This window comes from Atta colombica, unplaced genomic scaffold, assembly GCF_001594045.1.
Source record: "Atta colombica isolate Treedump-2 unplaced genomic scaffold, Acol1.0 scaffold65, whole genome shotgun sequence".
Lineage (NCBI taxonomy): Eukaryota > Metazoa > Arthropoda > Insecta > Hymenoptera > Formicidae > Atta > Atta colombica.
The window spans coordinates 695,190-704,404 of NW_017259556.1; the positions used below are offsets into that span (position 1 = coordinate 695,190).

The window sequence follows — 9,215 nt, forward strand, 5'->3', positions numbered from 1 at the left end:
ATTACTAAACATAATATTAAAGAATTAACGTTTAGAAAGAATTAGAAAAATAAAATTAGCGTTGAAAAAAATTGATTGAAAGAAAGTATTCTGATATTACAATAGCTATCAAATATTTTGTTTAGCGTTTTGATTTAATATTTAGTAAATATTATCAATCAAACATAATAAATAATATCTAGTAACCATTTAGTAATAATTAGAAAAATAAAATTAGCCATTAGTTAATTTTGTTTTAGTTATGTTAATCAATTATAATTGATTGAAATTATTTTATTGAATCTTTAATCTAGGTTTGATTATTATTATACAGATAGACTTCTTTTTCAGTGCCTAAGTTCAGTAATAAGCACATCTCTCTTTTGGATTTCCACAGAAAACAATGGACACTTTTTCGTCTTAGCGTTTTTTACATCAAATGAAAATCCAACTCATGGATTACATCGAGAAGAAGTGAAAACAAACTTTGTTTTCACGGAAACATATATTATGCAAAGTGATTCGTATTACGCGCATTGTATGCTGTGAGATAACCCGAGTCGTCGTCAAACAAATGTCATAGGCGTCGCTTCGTCGAGGAGAAACCGGCTGTGTTCGGAACGATGTGATTACGGATGTGACATGCAACATTCCTAAAGATGAGAACGTTGAAAGTTACGGTCGCGGTAATTTTAAAGGCTTAGCGTGATGCAGCTTCTTGTCAAATGTATTATATGTATATATATATATATATTTTTTCTTTAATGATAAATTTATATTCAATATAAAAACTCAGAATGATGCCGCATGATCCATTCTAAAAGTCTTGTAATAATTGCATGAATTACTTGAAATAAATTTGTTCAATTTTATAAATAATACTATACTGAAAAAATAAAGTTGTCAATTTGACTGAATTAATTTAGTTGGACAGAATGTATATACTTATCAAATATATTATAATAATAAACAGATAAACAGAATATAGTTCATTCAGTCGAAATTGATAAACACAAAGTAGTTTGTTATTATTAATTTCGAATCACATATATTTGACTTAAATATATCTACCTACATTCAAAAGAGCTGTTAACTTGACTAAAACTAATATAGTTGTAGAATATATTTACATTTATCAAGTATAATATAATAATAAACAAAAATAAAATACAGTTTGTTCATCGAAATTAATAAAAACATACATACATAGTTTATTAATTTTGATGAAAAATGTATGTATTTAAATTAAACCTAATACATTTGAGTTAAATACATATGTTCAAAAAAGTTATTAACTTGACTAAATTATAATAGTATAACTGCAGAATGTATGTACTTATCAAATATGTATAATATATATGTATAATAAATAAATATGTATAATAAATAGAGATAAATTTGTCAATTTTGTCGAAAAATGCATGTATTTAAATCAAATATATGTGAAGTAATCGAATTGTTGAGTTTAGCCTCCTCATCTTCGATATTGATAAAATTAGGCTCATTCGATGCATTTTTGCAAGAAAAGAACGAATCTGGTTGATAAAAATAAAACTCTGTCGCTCTGCTCCGTGGACCGGGGTATTAATCATTAAAGTTGACGGCTATTCAAGTTGGGAAATTCTGTCTCATCACCTCGATGGCGTAGAAAAACATGATAACATGTAAGTGAAGTTAGATTAAGTATATTTTCTGCTTCAATTACATAAATTCTCTGCTTTAAAAACACAAATTATTTTCTATATAATTTTTATTTTTATAGCAGAGAATTTATTTTATTTTGGTTAGGTATTTGTCTGCTTTATAAATACAAATTCGCTATTTTAAAGATAAATTCACTACTGTAAAAACCAAAATTATATACCACAGAAAATAATTTGTGTTTATATTGTTTATAAAACAGAGATTTATGTAATTCTCTATTTCCATTTCCAGTTTTGAATCTCTGTCAACTTTAGCAATTAATATCTCGGTTCGCGAGAGAGAGAGAGAGAGAGAGAGAGAGCGCAACACCTTTTTCCAGATTCGTTTATTTCGTAAAAATGTGTCAAATAAGCCCAATTTTATCAACATCAGAGAAAGCTAAACTCAATAATTATCGTATATATTCAAAAAAAAGTTATTAATTCGACTAAATTAAATTTGGTTGGCCTTTATTTCTTTCATTGGAAAAATTATTTGAGTCAAATATAATATATGAAAGAAATGAAGACGAATTAAATTAACAACTAATTTTCTCTCATTATAAACTCTACACTAATTGAAGGATCTGTCACATTTGAATGGGAAAAATGCCAATAAATTTATACAAAAATATAAATTAACAAAATGAAAGATTTTTCGTTGACACTCTCTCAAATATCCCACGACAAGGAAATTCTCCGCGCGCAGGAAGAGTCTCGTTATCGCCGGGCTCTGACTCACTGTGGTCGGAATGCTCTTTTTTAAAGTCTCTAATACACATAATATATCTATATGTACACCAAGAATCTTCCCGGCAATCTCGATTGGAAGTCTACTCCAATCAATGATCTGATCGATAATGCATCCAGACCCACGTAATCGCGACGCTCATTCTATTTCCGAACACGTTCGCGCAACCGGAGTACTCTCCGAAACCAGTCCTCTTGGATCATGATCATGATCATGATCATGATCATGATCATGATCATCATCATCATCATCATCATCATCATCATCATCATCATCATCATCATCATCATCATCATCATCATCATCATCATCATCATCATCATCATCATCATCATCATCATCATCATCATCATCATACATCGTGTCGCGCAACAAACGAGATGAAATTGAAGGAGGCATTTTATAAACGAGAGACACGGATGTGGACACGAGAAAAAGACGAGGTCGAGTCTCTTTCGCGGGCGCAAACGGGCGCAAACGGGCGTCTCGAGAAGAGTGACGCAAAGAATTTCCGGAGTGAACCCGCTCTCGTGGCCGGGCTCGCCGTCGGCGGTCGGTGTCGTCGCCCGGACAACCGGCGGCGAGCGACGAGCGGCGAGTGGCGCGCGATCGAAATAACGGAGAGCAGGCGAGATTTTGACAGAGCGTAGGCCTAGGCGGCCGCCATGATGGCTCTCGGCTCTCGGTTATCGAGATTGAGTCGCGCGGAACTCGGAAGGGCCTGGAAGAGCCGGTCGGAAGTCGCGGAGGAGCCTCGAACGCGTAATTACAGAGGTGCTACGTACCTGGTGCTCCCTGACGGAGTTGCGATCCTCGGAATTCCCGGCTTGCTTCGGCCTCTCCGCTCTCTCCTCTCTCTCCTCGCGCTTTCCCCTTTCGCACTCTCGCTCCCTCTGCTCTTTCTCGTCGTCCTCGGCTCTCACATCGATGACTACGCACTTTTCTCGTCACACCTCTTCGCCTCGAGTATCGATATATACTCGACCTTACTCGTCGTACCTTCTCGGAGGGAAAACACTACCACCGCACCTGTCGCTCTCTTTAAGGTTAACCGACGTCGCGACAATGGGTACACCGCGATGATGACGACGACGATGACGATGATAAGCGACGGCTATGCGTTATCACGATAGTGTGGAGCCGGAGCACGCGATTATGGGAACTAGAACGTCTCGAGAAGCCGATGATGACGATGACGACGACGGTCGGACGTCGGCGATTGTTTTCATTCGACGACACACGGAAACTCTCAACTCGAACGAGACAAGCGGAGCTGCTGCTGCTGCTACTGCTGCTCCTGCTCCTTCACGGCTCTGACGGGTGGTAGGCAGGGCGGGGCTCCGTGCTTCGACTCTCGTGAACCCCGTGCGGTAGCGAGCCGCAGCCGCAGCGCCGGCAGCCGAAGATCGCCGAGCGCAACCGGAATCGGCCGATACCGGCGCGGCCGGCTCCGCCAGTTTTCAAACAGATCCGTTGGGTGTCGCGCGGCGCGGCGACTGTTCAAGTATAGATTGTCGCTGCCTGTCGAGTCTGTTTCGTGTTCGCGTCTTTGTCAATTAAATTTCGTATGAATGTTATGTATACGAGTACCACGATTAAAGAGATGATCGTCTGCAGAATTCTGTTCCGCACCGACACAATGCAACAAACGATGAACCGGCGGAGATTCATTCGCGATTGGTAGATCGAAAGGTAAGGATCGGCAATAGGCAATCGCGACATCTTGCGATTAGTGCAAATGGCGGATACTTTCGAACTAAATTCGTGTTCGTTTCTGTCAATGTAGATTAAAAAAAAATCAGAGGACAGATTTTGCATAAAGCATAAAAAATCAACTAATTAATCCTTTATTTCATAGAAAAGGAAGGAAATGAAGGACTTTGGTTGCGTTATCCAAAATTCTGATATATTCCCGCCGTAACTTCAACCCTTAGTACACACAAGGGGTTAGCGTAACCCCTCCCGATTTTCATAGTTCAGGCATTTGAACAGGCTTTGAGCAGTGGTGCTGAAACTGGAAGGGAAAAAACTGAAGTTTCACCTTTATAATTCTCTTGCTCGGCGACCTTCTAATGCGCCATTAGCTACGTAATTATACGGTGTAAAATGTGTTGGGGTTACCCTAACTCCTTGTAGGTACAACGTCAAAAAATTCAGACTTAGACTTAGACTGTAAAGTTGAAGTGAAAGTAGAAATGATTAATTGGATGATTTATGATTTTAATCATGAGTGCACATCATAAAAAAATGATTTAAGTCAATTTTATTATGTTCTTAATATCAGAAAAAGAAAATTTTTTCTCCTCCTAAGCTTCCTCGTTAATGGCTCCCGCGGAAAATGCGATAAATACTAAATATAATAGTAAATTGTTAATATTTAGAAGAACATTAGAAGAACATTAGGATTACTTTTTTATTTATTTCTATCAAATTCAAAGATTTTCGATTTAGTTTTCATAAAACTGAAATATCACTCATTTTCACTTTGCAAAAAAAATATCGTTCTTAGAATAAATCGCAAAAATGCTTATAGTTTTTTCAAGTTCAATTCATTAGCTGTTGATTCATCACTAATAAAATCTTTTTTCATTTATTTTTTCATTTATTTTTGACAAAAAGATGAAGTTTTGAAAAAATTCGTTGTTTTTACCGATTTTACCGTATTTTTTTCCGATCCCTTCTCACTTATTGCAAAATATTTTTTGCGCTACGACATTTTAACTCAAAAATTCTGTCCTTTCAGTCTTCAACCAATAGATTAAAAAAATTTTTTTGTTAAAATCGATGCATAATCTGAGATAGCAAGCAAAAAAATGCTGGATTACACCCGGATATGTGTAGATACGAACCGCTAGAGTTGTGTATACTGAGAGTTAATCTCGATTCTTCTTACATCTCCTTCTAATCCGTCTAAAACTGTATTGTAGAAAAAAGGTAAAATGTAAGTTGTAATTGATAAAAACGGATATTATGAAACTTTTATGTGCCCAATGCAATCTCATCGTTTCTATAATCTTTATCCATGTAATACACGATAGTTTTTTTATCAGAGTTGTATATTTCAAGTTGTATATTTATGGTATATTTCAAGATTACATTTACATAGATACATATATGATTTTTCCGTTATTGTTTACGTTAAGTTTATACTATCTTTTTTATGATAAGCAATGTAAATTACAAGCAATGTAAAATATGTAAATTTTTATAAAATGAGTAACACAATACAGAAAGCAGTAATTAACTAAAATAGTATAAAGTGTTAAAGGGCGATTGAGAGTAGATCTTTTCTGTAACTTTTCTGTAACGACAGTTCGGTATCGTTACTGTCGTTGCACAACTTTTTTACCTTCAAAATATCTGTGCAACGACATCCTTAGCTAATAAAATTGTCATTAATGAACGTTTACATGAACGATTTACCCCTAAAAAATCACTTAGAAAGTGCCCTAACTGACCAATCAATGCTCTAGAGGCTAAAAATGATTTAATTCGATTCCTCATAATATTAGTTTAAAATTGATCGAATATTTTCATTTTTTATTCATACTGATTGAATGACTAGTTTTTGAGAAAAAAGGGTAGTCATTTTTCAAACTTAGACATTTTTTTATCTCAAAACCTATTGATTCAATTAAAAAAATCTCGGTTACAAAAAATGTTCATTTTGATCCAATTAAGCTTACAGAATTTTTTCGGAATTTTTATTCGAAGTTTAGATCTTTTAAATAAAAAATTGTTTGTGACTATTCAACGACCACATAAACAAATAAAGTGTTTATAAATGTTTTTCTACTATTTTTAGCTATTAGTACGTTGATTGATCGGTGAATTGAAAACGGGCGTAAACGCTCATCTAAAAAAGTTACAGAATAAGCCTACAGTAAACGAGATTGAAATTTTTTTCTATCCAATATTTTAAATAGAAAATATTTTTTTTTGGATTTAATTGGATTCAATTGAATTCAATTAGATTCATTTGGATGCAATTGGATGAAAAACTGCATTTTAAAATTATGAATTGAACAGTATTCATAATTGTGTGCACAGAAAAAGCTAATATTATTTTTAGATTGAAAGGCATAGAAATAGGCTCCATGCAATTTCTATAAATGAATAAAATTGCATTTAAGATTGAAAAGCATTCATTTTAACATTCATGAATCAATATTTCTAAAACTCTGAATCCATTTCAATTCATTTCAATTTCCATTCTCGTTTGCTGAAAGTTGCACAGATATTTTACATAAAAATGTCGTTATGAACATACAACGAGTATATAACGAGTGAATAACGTAAAAAAATACAGGGAGAAGGATGCTCTTCTTATCGCTTACCGATAGTTGTCGGTTATGTGTTATTCATGCGCAGATATTTTGTATGATAAAAAAACAACGACAATTATCGATAAACGATATAGAATACCCCTAGCGCAGATAATTAGATAGAATTATAATTAAATTTAATTTAATAAAAAACAATTTGACAAACATTTCGGGCCATCTTCAGTGTCACACAATATATTCAATCTATTTAACTTGATAAATTTCCCAGCTTCTCCCTGGAAGATACATTTAGTCCAAATTGAATGCGTGTTGTTCACAGTGGTTTCATAATCAAGTAATTAGATAATTAATAGATCAAATTCCAAAAAGAGCCGACAGATTCTTATGCAATAGATTAGACATATTGATAAAAAGCCGGGCAATTTAAAGTTATAGTAAATAAAATATATTGTGTGACATTGAAAATGGCCGAGGAGGATCCGAAATGTTTGTTAAATTATTTTTTATTAAATTGAATTTAATTACAATTGCGTCTGACTCTCAATCGCCTTTTAACTATGTATTACTTTGTAATTTGGAAAGTCTGTTACTTATAATTATTTTTAAATAATTAACTAAGGTTTATAATTGTTAATATATCTGACTTTAATATTGATAAATAAAAATGTACATGCGAACAGTTTTATTGCAGTTTATAGTACAACAATACGACAAAGAATATGTAGGCTTAAAAAATCCACATCCAAGGAAAACAAGAAAGTTAAAATAATTGAATCATGACGAAAAAATGATACAAATTCGATCAATAATTAGTCAATATTATGACAAAATTGACATTATTTTGACTTCTTAGATCGATTGCGTTCAGCAAAATATTTATTTTGCAATTGTATTCTTCGCGCTAATTGAATTATACTTTTAGATTTAGAGAAATGGTCCTATCTCAGCAAATAATCATAATACGATTGCAAAACTGTTGTGTTCTACTGAATGCACCCACTACTTACATAGATGATCGTAATACATATATGGTTTACACAGTTCACATTGTACTTCATGGACAATGAGGTTGTAATATTTTTTTCTTAATAGGTTTTACTCGGTGAGTAGGCTGCTCTCCGAAGCTCATTAAGAAAAAAGTATTGTAATCTCATTGTCCACGAATGTACAAATGTAAATATAAGCTATTATATTATATTTTTGCATAAACATACAACCCTGAATTTTATTATTATGCAAATATGACGGAATCGATAAGTAATATAAGATACGAATATTATCATTTTTGAACAATACGAATATATCACACGTAAGTATATTTTTTAATGAAGTTAAAGGCATACGTTAAAGAATAAGAAACTCTATTTAGGCTCATTTCTACCAATGTAAATAATCTTTAATCTTGGTTTAATTTACTCTTTAGCTTTTTCTGAAAATTTTTAAAACAAGATAAAAACTAAAGAAAGATAAAAAGCAAGATAAAAATTAAAATTATTTTTTTTAGAAATGGATATAAGGGAAAAATTTACTACAGTAATCTTTACAGTAAATCTTTCGTTTCGCTATGTTGATAAAGTCATGAATTCTTGATATCTTGGCTGTGATAATTTTTGTAGTATCGTACCCACGATATTTGTCAATACCGACAATTCCACAATGCTTCTGAAGTTTGCCGACAGAGATCGCGATGACTGCGGAGTAACGGACTGAATCCACAATGTCAGGGTATTACTTGGATATAACTTGAATACATTCATAACTTAGTAGCGTAACCGCTTCGTTAGTAGCACAATTATTGGCATAATATTATCAAAATATTAGCCCAATATATTTCCAATGTTTAACTGATATTTCACCACAAATTGCTACTAAGGTCACTGTAATTTCTTACAGCTTAGAGTTTGAAGCTTAAATTTTGCGCCTTAAAATTCGTCGTAGATGCCGCTTAAGCGTCCAATGAGCGATTGGATGCATTTTTCTCTCGTGATTCACTGAAGTCCATTTGTGTAAAATTTTTCTTGGCAGCGCTTTGATTTGACACACACATGTACTCACAAATTAATATTTGATGTATATATTTTGTATTGCATACTAACAATAAATATACAAAGCATATTTTCGTCAATTATAATTACAATTTTATAAAAGAATTAAAAACTTTTTTATTTACATTCGCATGATAAACATGTAAACTTTTTTTAAAAAAATGAAAAATATTTAATAATTTACATAGAAACATTATTTGCTTTTATAGAAATCTAATACTAGCTAATTTGATACTGATTAATTTAATTACTGAAAGACAGTAATTAATTACTAACTGGAGTAATAAAAGCGCTAAACAACAATGTTTTTAATACTAAATAAGTGAAATAAGTGATTAATTACTGTCTTTCAGTTATTATATTAAATTAGCTAATATTATAAATTTCTGTAAGATATCAAGATTTAGATCGCACTTGAGAGAGAGAGAGAGAGAGAGAGAGAGAGAGAGAGAGAGAGAGAGAGAGAGAGAGA

The 9,215-nt window shown here is 32.9% G+C and overlaps 1 protein-coding gene across 3 annotated transcripts in view; it reads right to left on the reverse strand.

Moving 5' to 3' along the window:
- The window catches only part of LOC108692209 (guanine nucleotide-binding protein G(I)/G(S)/G(T) subunit beta-1), a 34,423-nt gene extending 30,690 nt beyond the window's left edge, over nt 1–3,733 (reverse strand). The window contains exon 1 of one of the 3 annotated variants that reach the window (XM_018200381.1): nt 3,198–3,733. The gene's annotated coding sequence lies outside the window, so the exon portion shown is untranslated. Of the gene's footprint in view, nt 1–2,403; nt 2,439–2,460; nt 2,492–3,197 lie in introns of those variants that run through there. The other 2 variants (XM_018200384.1, XM_018200383.1) reach the window with 2 other exon arrangements.
- Nucleotides 3,734–9,215: the final 5,482 nt, after the last annotated feature.